Here is a 14,340-nt window from a genome sequence, read left to right as displayed (position 1 = left end):
CACAGTATTCAAGAACCTATCCATGATGTTAAGTGAGGACATTGTGTATGTATGTGTGTGTGTGTGTGTATGTGTGTGCTGTGTGGTGTGTGTGTATAATATAGGAGATATATATTTATACTTATATATCACATTTTCTTTATCCCTTCACCCCATGATGGACACTTAGGTTGTTTCCATGTCTTGGCTATTGTGAATAATGTTGCAGTGAACATGGAAGTGCAGATCTATTTAAGACAATAATTTCATTTTCTTTGGATAAATACCCAAAAGTGAGATTGCTGGATTATATGGTAGTTCTATTTTTAATTTTTTTGAGAAACTTTCATACTGTTTTTCATAGTGCTATGCCAGTTGACATTCCCAACAACAGTGCACCAGTGTTCCCTTTTCTCTACATTTTTGCCAATATTTTTTTTAAGTATAATTTCCGCTTTATTTTTTTCCAGAGAATAATTCTTCAGAGTTACCTCCTTACATGGGCTTTGGTGGAGTTCTTGATGCAGCTCCTGCAGGTCTAAATCGAGGTGGAGGTGTTCAGTCCTTCCAGGCCTCACGAAAGCGATTCCTGACTATCTTGCTGTGAGGGCACAACTCACACGGTAATGCAGTTTCACATATAGCTTGGGAAGTATACATGCATTGAAGACACTCGCTTCAGAAATGTCTCTCACGGCTGTGGCCTCTACTATATTTCAGATGATGAACTTCTCAGTGGCCTTGTTCTTGGATATGCATCGGGCGCAGTTGGTGCAGCGAATAGGCTGTATATGACCCCTGCCCTTTTTGGCATGACCATTGTTCCTTCCTTTTTTGGTCATCTTGGAAGCGAGGAGCCAAAAGAGCCCCAACATTTTTTATCTCTTGTTTCTTTAATGACAACCAGCCTGTTGGTATATAAAATTTTTCAGCCTATATACAGGCTGAAAATCTTATTTATTTGTTCATTTAAAAATATTAAATACCACCTAGGAATACCAGGTGCTGTAGGTGTTAAAAAAATTAAATAGAAGCCATTTAATTAGTTAGTTAATTTAGAAATAACTTTCAATGTACATGCCTGAATCACTTAACAGAATTTGTCTGTATTCACACCTGTATACAGTATTTTGAAATTCTACCTTATAATCAGAAAAGATCAGAGTGAATTGCAGTTTGATTCTCATCCTAGTTCCCATGGCCTTCAGTTTTGAGATGAGCTGGAAAGATAAGTAAGAAATTGAATTCAAAGAAGAAAAATTTTCAGAATGCTAAATAATTCAGATAGATAAACATTTATGGATGCTAATACTTAAAGTAAAAATAAATTAGACTACTTCCTTTACCTAGATTTCACGAGAGTTTTGTAACATCTCATTGTTTTCTTCATGATGTTTAGTTCTCATAGGATTTCAGAATATAAATTTTGATCTTTAAAACATTCGGGATTAAAACAATGAAATCTGTGAGACTGTTGGTCAGTGTCAATAATTATGTTCCTTGTAATGCGAAGTTAAAATTTTCCATCAAATGCTAAAGAGATTTTCCTGCAATGACATCCTTATATTTTTATGGGTAAATTCAGTCCCCAAAGGATATAAACAACATGACATTGATTAAAGATGACCCATGAGGCAATGAGGTTAAAGCAAATGACCTTTACTAAAGTTACTAAGGTCATTTGATGATCATCTAGCTGATTCTTATGTAAATGACCTCACTTTTACAATTGTTTTTTATTCTGTGAATGAAATGTAAAACCAGCAGGAAAGAGTCTCAGGTTGGTTTGACCTGTTACTGGAGGAATTAATATGGTTTATGAAAATTAAATAAGATTTGGAGAGGAGACTAAAAGGTGTAGTAGATTTAGCCAGAGTCATCGATTTCTTCACTCTGCAAGTTGAATTTATCACCACATCTTGCAAAACCTTCATTGAAAAATTGAATATCATTTAGTTCCACATATGAATTACTGAATTTGCTCTTCTTCCTTTTTAGTTTAACTGCCTTTATCTTTCTTACTCTGTTTTCCCCTCCTTCATTTCACTAATCACCCTTCAATATGCTATATTTTTATTTGTTAGTATATCTATAATCAATCACTTTCTCCTGACCCCCATCATTAGCTATAGACATAAGATGGAAGGAATTTCTTTGTTATGTTCATTACATCATTTTCAACACCTTGAACAATGCCTGGCACTTTGTAGTGCTTAAAAAATATTTGTTTAATTAGCGAAAAAAAAATGACACTCTCCCAAAATGGAACCAAATCCATTTTCTTTATTTTTGGTATTCCAGGTGCTCTACAGTCTACTTGTATCTTATCTATCATCTTGTTTTTTTCCACTCACCTCAGAGCACTTGGCAACGTGTATCCCCTCACTGTTCCTCCGTGCACTTGCTTTAATTAATTTGCTCATGTTTCCCTCATCTAAAACACCTTCTTCCTCTCTTTCAATCCTAATTATACTCATCCTTGAGCTCATATCTGATCTCCTCCATGAGGACTTTTCTAAGTTCTTTAAATTAAATTGATTTTTCCTTTTCCTGATCAACATGATACTTACCTGCTTTTATTATACATTTGCATCTTTATCAAGTGTGACTTGTATGTCTCTTGATTGTAAAAGTCTTTACTTAAGTCACTGATGATGTTATACGTCTTTGGGGGTCCTGACAACAAATAGAACTAGATCCTCAGTATATGCTCTACTGATTCCTGAGTTTTCAATTTTGTTTACCCTCGATCAAGTATTTACAATATACAGGGTATTGTTGGAAAAAACAATATGTAGAGTCAGCATAGAATGTGAACATGGTGGAGATAAAAAGTTCTTAGTTTTACTGTGGTTCCTGACAAGAAGCTCCATAATCGAGTGGGGAGAAAGAACTTACACTGCTAAATAATGTGCAATTTAGGCTGTGATATAAAAAGTATAAACATGCCACACTGGTTCTATTCTTTTTCACATTACCCAGAGGCTAATGGCTTAATAAATGATGAAATGGCCTTTCAAAGGTATAGTTGAGGTATCTTCCATAGTGCAGCAACCACCAGAAATCAATGACCATTATATGGTGCCATATCCTCAGGAGGTTGAGTACCTGGGTCCAAGAGTTCTCCAAGTGACCCTCTTGGAGAATTTGCACTCTACATTTCCACATCTCCGAACTGTATGGGTTCAGAGATCCTTGTTCTCAGAGGGTAAATGCTCTTATCAGGGGACACAGCAAGAATCCCATCATATGTAAAGCTATAGCTATCCCCAGTCACTTTGGATTTCTTGTTCCAAGAAATCACCAGGCTAGAAAAGAAGTCCTGTTATCAGAAAGAGGTCTGGCTGTTACCCCTTGAGGGCAGAAAAAATACGTTTGGCATTTAGGCGATCCACAGACATCTGTTGGTACTCTTTTACTCAGTTTTGACAGTAAATCAACAAATACAACAATCATAGCCTGAAAAGGAAATGGTAATTAGAAGCTCAGATTCCCTAGGGATCTAAATCTGGATTATCTCACCATGTTATTTACTTGGACCTGCAGAGATATCCGGTGAAGGTGAAGGGAATGAAGAGGAGGGAGAAGATAAATATAGTATGGTCTTGTGACTCACTGCAGAGGTAACTGCAGGCCTAGCCATTAAGCACCTTGAAAGACTTTACAGGAAAGGAAAAAGACTGAAGTTTGGGGCTTGGGGGGGATGCTTTCCCTAGAACTTATTATAAGAAATAAGTAGCTCTGAATGGTGTAAAGGTGGCTGATACTGGATCTGTGTTTTGTATCCCAGATCCCATTTTTATTTCACCAATTGTAAGAGTGCTAGTAATAGCTGATAGCTTTCAACTGATTCCATCTCTATGAAATATCCTTAGCTGAAGAGAATTTTCTTTTCAAGGTCACATCCGTCCTTGAGGGCAGCTTCCATCCAATGACAGTTCCATGGAAGGTATAAATTCCAGGCCCCTGCCTTAAAGCATGGGAATTCTGAAGGGAAATCCCAAACCCTCACTTCTTTGTGGCCAAGGTCTTTGTTGTGTCTACATTCAGTGTATCCCTCTACCCAATCTTACTTCCTTAACTCCCTCAATAAGTATTAAGTCTGAGGGCATTTCTAAAACAAACTTCTTACATGCACATCTCCATTTCAGGATCTGTTTCTTGGGGCCTCAATTTGAACAAATTGCTGCAGAAACAAAAGAAAATCACAAGGAGACACACATAACCATACCCCTCAGAGATAAGTAGCAAATCACTGCACCAACAGAATAGGTGAGTTATTGGTGAGAGAAGCACACTTGCTCTCACTAATAACTTAGTAAACTATAGTATCCCCTTGATCCTGCTTAAATAGAATCATCTACTGTTGCTGATCCAGAAAAAAAAAAATAGGTGTTTCCCCCAAAATAGAAAAATGATAGACCTCCACACAAAACCAAAAAAAAGAGAAGAAAACTAAAAATATGAATAGAAATATTTTATTTGATGAAAATTCTTTCAAGACAAACAACCATAGAAAGAGAATAATTCCAACAGAACACCTCAACTAAACTTATTTTCCTTAAACAGTTATTTGTAGCTATGAAAGAAACCTTTATCAATAATGAAAACAGAGATGGACAAAAAGAAATATATAAGATGAAAACTGACTACAAGTAGAATAAATTGGAGAAAAAGACAATCATTTTAGTAATTAAGATTAAATTACAAGATTCTCAAGGGGTGGGAGATTCCTTTATCTATATTAGGATCATTGAGGAGAAGAAATGATTACGAGAATGAAAGTGAAACAAAAGAAGAGGTAAAAAGAGATTTTGATTGTATGGAAAATTAGCAAGGGTGATATACCACACATTAAACTGGAGTCTCTGAAAAAGAAAAGAAATAATGAAATAAAAATAATATTTAAAGTTATAATCTAAGAACAATTTAAGAAATAACAGAAGGCTTTAATAATGCTTATAATAATTAATGCAGAAAAGGGAAATCTAAGATATATCCTAGTAAAAGTATTAGACTTCAAGTTTAAAAAAAAATTATCTGCACCTTCACATAGAAAGACAATCTTATTCCCAAAGAAAGGAATTCAGATTGGCATCTCAACAGCAACATACAAAGCAAGATAACTGGATCAATATTTTCAATAAATATAAGGAAAAAATTGTGAGCCAAGAATTTTATATCTAGGTAAACTTTACATTCCAATTAATACATGTAAAAAGAATCAAAGAAATAGAAAATCGCCCTTAGAACATTGCAATAATAATTGCTGTGAGCAAGACCAACTAGTGAGCAAGAAATATTTTTATAGTCTAAAACTATATTCCCAAAATATTTGTTAGTTATTGGGGTGGTGTTAACATATTTCAACAGATTCTTTGACACTTCTCCCTCCAGGACATATGCATAATCCCCCTCCCCCTGAGTACAGTCTGGGCTAGTGATTTGTTTCTAATAAACAGTTTAAAAAAAAATAATTAACTTTACAGGGAAGAAACCTAGCAGACCCCACCTTAATCAAGTGATGAAGGTTAGCAATATGAGTATTGTGGTAAGTCATGCTGACACCATGTACCCCCAATATAATACAATGAGAAGGATTCTTCTGTGATATTCCTTCTCCAAATTCATAATACAAATCTAATCATGAGCAAATATCAGACAAACAGAAATTTAGGGTTTCTACAAAATATTTGATCAGTACTCTTCAATATTGTCAAGATCATAAAAGACAAGGAAACACTGATAAATTGTCACAGATTGGTGCAAAGTAAGGAAACATGAAACTAAACTGACTAAACTAGTATCCTGGATTGGATCCTGAAACAGGAAAATGACATCAATGGATATAGTATAAAATCCAAAATAAAGCCTGTAGTTAACATCTTAGTTTTGATAGTCATACCATGATTATTTAAAATGTTAACATTAGAGTATATAATTGTATTAACCAATGTTACCCCAATAAACTTAATAAAAAAAAAATTTTAAAGAATTTTTAAAATGTTAACATTAGGGGAACTTGGGTAGAATGTACATGGGAACTCTGAAAATCTAAAATCATTTCAAAATAAAAATAAAAAATTTAAAAATAAGCAGAAGAGAAGAGCTAATGTAGAATGAGTTCATTAACTGCCACATAAATACTAGTCATAATAAAAATATAATTAAAGGTGACAAATAAAATGTGACATCATAAACAGAAGGGAGGAATTGGATAAGTAATTAATTAACATAAAGATAATAACTAAATGATTCAAACCATCTAAAATTCAAAAAAGTAATATAAAAAGTAAAATAAACCTTATAATTAAACAGTAAAGATAACATAATGCAGTTGGTAAATATTAATTAATATGAGAGAGTTTAGAACAAGCATATCAGTCATAGAAATTAATGTAAGTGGAATTATTTCACTTATTGCAATAAAAATATTTTCAGTGTTACTCAAAAAGGAAACAGCTCTATACTTTGTACAAGAGATACAACTGAAACAAAATGATTTAAAAAGGCTCCAAGTAAGGGTATGACTAGAGATGTATCAAATAATGTATGGGAAACAATCTAAAAGACATTCATAAGATACCATTTGACTAAATACTCAGTGGAGTACTCCATGATTATAAGAAAAAAAGAGAAATATCAGTACATATCGATGTGGAATAATTTCCACGTCATGTTGTAAAGTAAAATTAAAAAAAAATAAAAGCCACTGTGTGTGTGTATGTGTGTGTGTGTGTGTGTGTGTGTGTTGTACCATCTGAATAAGAAAGAAGAGGAAATAAGATTGTGTTGAGTGGCAGAATCAGGATTTGAACTTAATGTGATTCCAGAACATGTGTTTGGAATAACTAAATGTTTGTTGAATGAGCGAATTTAATGCTAACACCATTAGAAACATTTTTATTGGCTTGAAGGTTAATTTACCTGGTAGTATGGTTGAAAAAAAAAAGATTGTGTAGGTATGCATGCATGTTTGTGTTTTTTATTTAAAAAAGAAACAGAAGAAATATAGACCAGAATCATGAATATTATTGCTTATAGTGCCTATTCAGAAAATATCTAATTCCCTTTCTGAGGCAGAAAATGCACAAGTTTAACTTACATATGTTGTGCCAGAGAACAAGAAATGTCAGAAACCACTGCAGTCATATCAGAAGGACTCAGAAATCATATTGAAGTTTTTGAGTTAAGTTCCAATATGCCAAATTTGAGATAATTTTGGCATCAGAGGAAAAATAGTTATAATGAATTTAGGCTGATAATTATATTAAAATCTATGGGTTCATCATGATAATATTGAAAATGATCTTCATAGGATAACAGAAAAACAACTTAGTCTGAATACTGCTAATTAGGTTTGTTAATTCTGCTTTTCCTATGGGAATTGTATCTATTTTGTACTCGGGTTTGTCTTGATTGAAAAAAATAAAGCTTTGATTCTGTAGAGCAAAAGAAAAAGAGAGAGCTAGAGGGAGGAAGGCAGGAAAGTGAGTAGGGAAAGAAGAGCAAAAGATAAGGGAGTAGATGGGAAGAAGGAGAAGAGAGGGAAGGATGCAAAAGGGAAAGGAAGAGATGAAAAGGGAAGGAAAGAAAGGAAAAGGGAAGGGATGGAAAACAGAAAACAGAGCCAAGAAGGCAAGGATAAGAGAAAGAAAGATTCCATCACTATGTAGAAAAATGAAGGAACAAAAAATGCCAAATATATTTATTCTGAAATTTTAGAAAGCCAGTGATAAACTTCTAAAAGTTTCCAGAGAGATAACAAAGGAATGGGAATCAGAATGACATGCAATTTCTCAAAAGTAGCACGGCTTGCTAGAATATGAAGGAAGAACGCCTTCAACATTAGAAAGGAAGTTATTTCAAATCTAGAATTTATAGAAACCAAATTATTAATCATGTGAGAAGAAAGAACAAAGATTATTTACAACATGTCCAGAGCCAAATCTTGAACGACAAAGAGGCAACCAAGATTTCTAGCAAAACAAGAGAATGAACCCTGAATAAGAAGATAGCTTGGAAACGGAATCTGACACATGAAATCAGCAAAGAGAAGTCTCAGCAGGACAGCTGATCATTGGGCCCAGACTGGAACAGGAGGATAGAAGGCACCAGGAGAAAGTCTCTAAAATAAAAAAGAAAAGATTATTTAATATAGTTGAGTTTTTAAGAAAGATATTTGATATATACATGATGGATCTAACTGAATGAATAGGAAGATAAAGTTTTATTTACTTTTCTGAAAATCATACAAAGAAACTATAAGCGTGATACACTAGTTGTTTCAGTGTTGGAAAGTGTTTGCATGTCCCTAATAAAAACTATGTATCAAATTATTGAAAACTATGATATACCATTAGGGTAGAGAGAAGTGGGGAGGTGTAAATAAGTAAATATTTGTTTACCATTACAGGAAATTGATTAATATGTCTATAACTGATACTAAGACATATAAAAGTAAATTTTCAGAGAAATAGCTTAAAAAATGAAAATGCGGCTGTAACTAAAATGCATAGGTCTCGGTGGGCAGAAGACTAGCCATTTTAGAATGCACCTTTAGTACTATTTTTCAAGTTGGTTTCTGAATAAAAATTAAAAAATTATAAAAGGAGTAACAGAGAGATACTAGTCTGAAGCATTTGATAACGTGTAGGTGAGAGATGATAGCATGGAATTATGTAAACGTAGTGTAAGTGAAGAGATTTGGGCACATTTCAGATATATTTTAGAAGCAGAGTTGATAGATTTTGTGAAAGTTTGGATGCGATAGCAGAGAGATGGAGGATTACTCCTAATTTCTCCCTTGCTCAACTGGTTAAAGGATGTTCCTACCATCAAGACAGAGAAGACCAGGAAAAATCATGTTTACGGGAAAATTCAAGAGTTGTTTTGATCATGTTAAATTTAAGACATCTTTGAGGCAGTCAAATAATTATTTCCTGCTTGGCATTTGAATACATGAGTCTGGAGATTAGAGGACATGTCAGAATTGGATATATACATTCTGGGTCATCTTCATATTGATGATAGTAAAAGCCATAAAAATATGTGAAGTCACATAAAAAGAAAGAATAGAAATAATAGAATAGAGAATCTTATATCTGAATGTTATACAATTTTAGCATTCAGATTATAGTTAGAAGGATCTTTCCCAATCATAAAACATATTTCTGCTTAGTTTAATTACTTTTTTTTCTTAGTTTAATTACTTCTTAAAATGTCTCTTCCTTATTATAAGTGTACGGATTGGAACTGTCTGTTTTTGTTTTTGCTGAGCAAACTATACAGACTAGAAATAAACTCTGTGCATATGCCAGTGCCTGTGAGTGTTTGGTTGTGTATGAACTAAAAGAGGTATAAGAAATCAGTGAAAGGGAAGAATTAGTAAATAAATGCTTTTGAACTACTGGTGAGTTATAAAAAAATCAAATTTTAATTATCACTTCACAACATTCTAAAATGAATCCCAGTTCAGTAAAAGTGTTATATATAAAAATTTAAGCAATGGGAAAAGAAAAAAATACTAATTATTTTTATAAATTATCTCTGAGTGAGAAGAAACATAAATTTTAACACAAAAAAGAAAAACAGCTAACCAGTTTACCATGGTCCATTTATTAATCAATCCTTTCCATATTGATTTGTGATGCTCTTATTATTTTATATAGGAGTAATGAAACGTAGATAATCCATTTTTTTCAATTGATATACCTACTGATTCTCTATTTAAAACCACATTTTTCTTATTAAGTTTATTGAGGTGACATTGGTTAATAACATGTAAGTTTCAAGTGTACAATTCTGTAATACAGCATCTGTATATTTCATTGTGTCCTCGCCACACGAAGTCTAATCTCCCTCTATCATCATAAATTTGATCACCTTTGTTCTCTCCCCACCCCACTATCCCTCTGGTAGCCACCCTTCTGTTGTCTGTGTCTAAGAGTTTGTTTTATTTGTTCATTTGTTGCTTTCTGTAAAACCAAATTGTTTTAATTATCAGAACTTCATCATACATTTTAATATAATATATCAAGTTTATTTGTTCTATTAATAATTAATTTTTTAGAAAAACTTTAGAATTATTTTTCCAGGTTTCCAAAGAATTTCTCCCTGGAAATTTACTTGAGTTAAATTAATCTTTGGATGATTTTTGGAGAATCAAGCCAAATAAAGTTACATCTTCAATTCATGCTGTATTCTACTAAATTCCAGGCAGAATCAAGAGTGAAGTGCAAAAATTTAAACTTTCAAAAAAAAAAAAAAAGAAAGAAAGAGGAAGTGGAAAGTCAGGAAGAGGAGGAAGTGGAGGAGATAAAAGAAAAAGAGAAAAAAAATATTGATTAATAGTAGACCTCAGATTAAGAAATTCTAAAAAACTAAGCATAAAGAACACATGATACAAAATCAATATATATGAGAATATCACATTTAAATGTTGGTCAATTATAAATAACAGAAACAAGTATTAAAATACTATTAATACAGAGAAATTATTTGCCAGAAATAGTGCGAAAACTTTAATACCTTAGGATGCAAATATAAGAGATCAAGACAGTACCAATGGTGAAGATTCAAATTGGCATTGAAAACACATGTCATTACTTCATTAATGTAAGGATCTTTATGAGAGTTTATGGCGTGGAAGAATATCACAAAAAAAGTAGTCAGTTTCAGTAGACCTGCAGAAAGTTAACCTTAACAGAATCTCTACATGAATGTAGGTTACTAGCTATTAAGGTCCCTGTAATCATCTGAATGCTCCATTTTTTTCCTATCATAGTGTGGTACTGCAGTGAGCTTATATATGGCCATATAGTGATCATAAGCCATTGCTTCCAGGAGAAAGCAATCTGCAGGTTCAGCAACGCAGAGAAAGTAAAATTGTATCATTCATTCATTGAGGGAAATCATTCTGTCCTCAGAAATTAAGTTCTCTAACATTTTGAGAATACTGGCACAGGAATAACAGGAATCCATGAGAGCCAGGTTACCCATAAAGACGTACATTAGCATATGAAGATGATACTCCATAAAAATAAATGCCACGAGGCCCAGATTCCCCACCATAGTGGTCAAATAGATGGCAAAGAACACCAAAACCAGAAGAATCTTTAGCACTGGGTGATCTGTAAATCCTATGAGGATAAACTCAGTTGTCAAGGAGTGATTTTCCTGAGCCATTCCTGGCTTCTTGGCTGAGATAGAAATCGTAGGGAAATGAGATTCTAAATTAGAGTGTGTCTAATTCTCCCTTCTAATTTTCCCATGTATAAAAAGAAAAAAAAGTCTTCTTTAGTCATCCTATCTGTACTGTCTCTCGAAAACTAGCACAGGCACAGTAGGTCAAGTCTGCGAGAAGAAAAATATCACAAATTGTGTACACAGGATAGTCTGGAAATGCCTGTGTGAATTTCCAAGGCAGAAAAACTTGATATTCTAGGGTTAAATGAAACAGACATCACTAAAGTCAGCTTAAGAATAGGATCATGTTGTTGGTTTTTACACCCTTGAGATCCCTTTCCACTCCCCACGCCCCCCCCGCACCCCGCCCCCACCAACACACATACACACTTGAAAACTATAGTGGAGAGAGAAAAAATACATATTGATCACTTAATGGAGGAAGTGAGAGTTTAAGAGGATTTGAAGAGAGATTTGGATTTGTGGAATATAGGCAAAAATGTGGTCACATTCTCCTCCTTTACTCCCTTTGGAAAATCTGACCATTCTATAAGTTCCTCCTCTGCACCATCTCTGGCATTGTCTTCTTTAGTTTTACTTATGCATCATAACAGAACTCTTTAACTGATATTCCATATCCATACTTTTTCTATTATAGATATGCTCTTATGGACTGGAAATGTTTTTGGCTCATTACTCTCCAAACCAAGTCTTTTTCCTTTATCTTAGAATCCCTAGGTCTCCATAGACTGGGGTTATATCACCTATGACTTTAATTTTACCATTTACCTTTAAGAATCCATCTCCAGAGACATACTCATCACTTTGCTATTCCTTGATGCACTAGAATTAAATCATAACTCAGAATATTTATTCAGAATCTACTCCTCATCTAAAATGTCCTCTTTCATTTATTCCTCTGTCCAAATCCTATTCAGTTTTTATATGAAGTCTGATTCCCTCCATGAAGTTATCTGCAACTTTCTGACCTGTAAAATAATTACTGTCCTTATGAGACGAAGGGCTTTTAATCATGCTTCACTTGGATGTTTGTTCAGCTTTTCTTCATATGAAAGTCTTGTTTATTCTCAGCTGAATTAATTTTCTTTTTGACTTTCTATACTGCAAATCTTTCATAGTTCCAAATAATATAGGCCCTCAAAGAATGCTTGTTGAATTGGTAGCAGAAATTTCCATTCCATTAAATTCAACATTTATAGAGTGATTATAAGAGAGAAATCACTGAGTCAAACATTAAGTAGAGAGGAGCCCTCAGCAGGGATGGGATTGGGAAGGACGTTGCATAGAAAAATAAGAAATAATCCTGCCTTTATGGAACTACCAATCTAGAGAGTAAAATCACTTACATAACTGTATGTAGAGCAGCTCAGACTGGGTTAAATATTAAAATAGAATATAAGCAAGGTATAAGTGAACACAAAGAAGGAAACTTAGAAAACTAAGAGAAGACATTACAAAGAAATGACATTTCCCTTGATTCTTGAAGAATAGATTTGATTTCAATAAGCAGAAAATGAGTGGTAAGATTTGTAGGCTGAAGGAACAACATGATTAAAGGCAAAGGCATGGAAGCTTTATTAATCATGTGAGAAGAAAGAACAAAGATTATTTACAACATGTCCAGAGCCAAATCTTGACCAACAGAGAGGCAACCAAGATTTCTAGCAAAACAAGAGAATGAACCCTGAATAAGAAGATAGCTTGGAAACGGAATCTGATGCATGAAATCAGCAAAGAGAAGTCTCAGCAGGACAGCTGATCATTGGGCCCAGACTGGAACAGGAGGATAGAGGGCACCAGGAAAAAGTCTCTAAAATAAAAAAGAAAAGATTATTTAATATAGTTGAGATTTTAAGAAAGATATTTGATATACACATGATGGATCTAACTGAATGAATAGGAAGATAAAGTTTTATTTACTTTTCTGAAAATCATACAAAGAAACTATAAGCGTGATACACTAGTTGTTTCAGTGTTGGAAAGTGTTTGCATGTCCCTAATAAAAACTATGTATCAAATTATTGAAAACTATGATATACCATTAAGGTAGAGAGAAGTGGGGAGGTGTAAATAAGTAAATATTTATTTACCATTACAGGAAATTGATTAATATGTCTATAACTGATACTAAGACATATAAAGGTAAATTTTCAGAGAAATGGCTTAAAAAATTAAAATGTGGCTGTAATTAAAATGCATAGGTCTTGGTGGGCAGAAGACTAGCCATTTTAGAATGCACCTTTAGTACTATTTTTTAAGTTGGTTTCTGAATAAAAATTAAAAAGTTATAAAAAAAGTAACAGAGAGATACTAGTCTGAAGCATTTGATAATGTGTAGGTGAGAGATGATAGCATGGAATTATGTAAACGTAGTGTAAGTGAAGAGATTTGGGCACATTTCAGATATATTTTAGAAGCAGAGTTGACAGATTTTGTGAAAGTTTGGATGCGATAGCAGAGAGATGGAGGATTACTCCTAATTTCTCCCTTGCTCAACTGGTTAAAAGATGTTACTACCATCAAGACAGAGAAGACCAGGAAAAACCATGTTTACGGGAAAATTCAAGAGTTGTTTTGATCATGTTAAATTTAAGACATCTTTGAGGCAGTCAAATAATTATTTCCTGCTTGGCATTTGAATACACGAGTCTGGAGATTAGAGGACATGTCAGAACTGGAAATATACATTCTGGGTCATCTTCATATTGATGATATTAAAAGCCATAAAAATATGTGGAGTCACATAAAAAAGAAAGAATAGAATAGAGAATCTTATCTCTCTCTATATATAGAAACCTGTATCTATATATAGAGAATCTTATATCTCTCTCTCTATAGAAACCTAGCATTTAGATTACAGTTATAGACAGAAGAAACTACCCCATTATAAAACATTTTTGCTTTTTTTCTCTTAGTTTAATTACTTCTTAAAATGTCTCTTCCCTACTATAAGTGTAGAGATTGGAACTGTTTTTGTTGTTGTTGTTGTTGTGCATGCTAGACAGACTAGAAATACACTCTGTGCATATGGTATTGCCTGTGAGTGTATGAACTAAAGGAGGTATGAACTAAAGGAGGCTGTTATAAACTAAAAGAGGTATAAGAAATCAGTGAAGGGGAAGAGTTAGTAAATAAATGCTTTTGAATAACTGG

At 33.4% G+C, this 14,340-nt stretch overlaps 2 pseudogenes; both read right to left on the bottom strand.

Annotated features, from left to right (window-relative positions):
- Positions 1-419: 419 nt before the first annotated feature.
- On the bottom strand, positions 420-835 carry LOC120598084 (40S ribosomal protein S26-like; annotated as a pseudogene).
- Positions 836-10,502: 9,667 nt separating this feature from the next.
- Positions 10,503-11,166, bottom strand: LOC120598127 (olfactory receptor 181-like; annotated as a pseudogene).
- Positions 11,167-14,340: the final 3,174 nt, after the last annotated feature.

Source organism: Pteropus medius, unplaced genomic scaffold (assembly GCF_902729225.1).
Source record: "Pteropus medius unplaced genomic scaffold, Ma_sr-lr_union100, whole genome shotgun sequence".
NCBI classification, from domain to species: Eukaryota; Metazoa; Chordata; class Mammalia; order Chiroptera; family Pteropodidae; genus Pteropus; species Pteropus medius.
Note: the sequence above shows the minus strand (reverse complement) of the source record. Positions and strands in the feature narration are given on the sequence as shown.